Genomic DNA, 1,144 nt, shown 5'->3' with positions numbered 1-1,144 from the left:
TCCCGTATTGCTGAATAGGGCGCCTACTCTGCATAGATTAGGCATACAGGCGTTCCAGCCCATTTTAGTAGAAGGACATGCTATTTGTTTACATCCATTAGTTTGTAAGGGATTTAACGCAGACTTTGATGGGGATCAAATGGCTGTTCATGTACCTTTATCTTTGGAGGCTCAGGCGGAGGCCCGTTTACTTATGTTTTCTCATATGAATCTCTTGTCTCCAGCTATTGGGGATCCTATTTCCGTACCAACCCAAGATATGCTTATCGGGCTCTATGTATTAACGAGCGGGAATCGCCGAGGTATTTGTGCAAATAGGTATAATCCATGTAATCGCACAAATTCTAAAAATGAAAGGATTGCCGATAATAATTATAAATATACGAACGAACCCTTTTTTTGTAATTCCTATGATGCAATTGGAGCTTATCGGCAGAAAAGAATCCATTTAGATAGTCCCTTGTGGCTCCGATGGCAGCTAGATCAACGTGTTATTACTTCAAGTAGAAACTCCATCGAAGTTCACTATGAATCTTTGGGTACCTCTCATGAGATTTATGGGCACTATGTAATAGTAAGAAGTATAAAAAAGAAGTTCTTTGTATATATGTTCGAACCACAGTCGGTCTATATTTCTCTTTATCGAGAAATCGAAGAAGCTATCCAAGGGTTTTGCCGAGCCTACTCGTATGGTACCTAATCATATCGTATCTAAGCTAAGTAATTCTATGACACCCGTGTGATTTTTGATTTCTTCAGTTCAGCTAGGACCACAGTTCCTGAATTTCTATGCGAATCAAGATCGAGAAAAGGAAGTTTTCCACTCACTGACTCAAACCCATTGTCGAACTCCACTCAGCGGAATAGGGAGGTACTTATGGCAGAACGGGCCAGTCTGGTTTTTCACAATAAAGTGATCGATGGAACCGCTATTAAACGACTTATTAGTAGATTAATAGATCACTTCGGAATGGCATATACATCACACATCTTGGATCAAGTAAAGACTCTGGGATTCCGACAAGCCACTGCTACATCCATTTCATTAGGAATTGATGATCTTTTAACAATACCTTCTAAGGGGTGGCTAGTCCAAGATGCCGAACAACAAAGTTTGATTTTGGAAAAACACCATCATTATGGT

At 40.0% G+C, this 1,144-nt stretch overlaps 1 pseudogene across 1 annotated transcript; it reads left to right on the top strand.

The window, feature by feature from the left end:
• Nucleotides 1-4: 4 nt before the first annotated feature.
• LOC101297893 lies at nucleotides 5-1,144 on the top strand (annotated as a pseudogene; the record flags this gene model as incomplete). The annotated part of the gene is made up of 1 exon (XR_185400.1): nucleotides 5-1,144. The product of XR_185400.1 is annotated as a DNA-directed RNA polymerase subunit beta'-like (transcript).

The sequence above is a fragment of the Fragaria vesca genome, unplaced genomic scaffold (assembly GCF_000184155.1).
Source record: "Fragaria vesca subsp. vesca unplaced genomic scaffold, FraVesHawaii_1.0 scf0510806, whole genome shotgun sequence".
Classification (NCBI taxonomy): Eukaryota; Viridiplantae; Streptophyta; class Magnoliopsida; order Rosales; family Rosaceae; genus Fragaria; species Fragaria vesca.
Note: the sequence above shows the minus strand (reverse complement) of the source record. Positions and strands in the feature narration are given on the sequence as shown.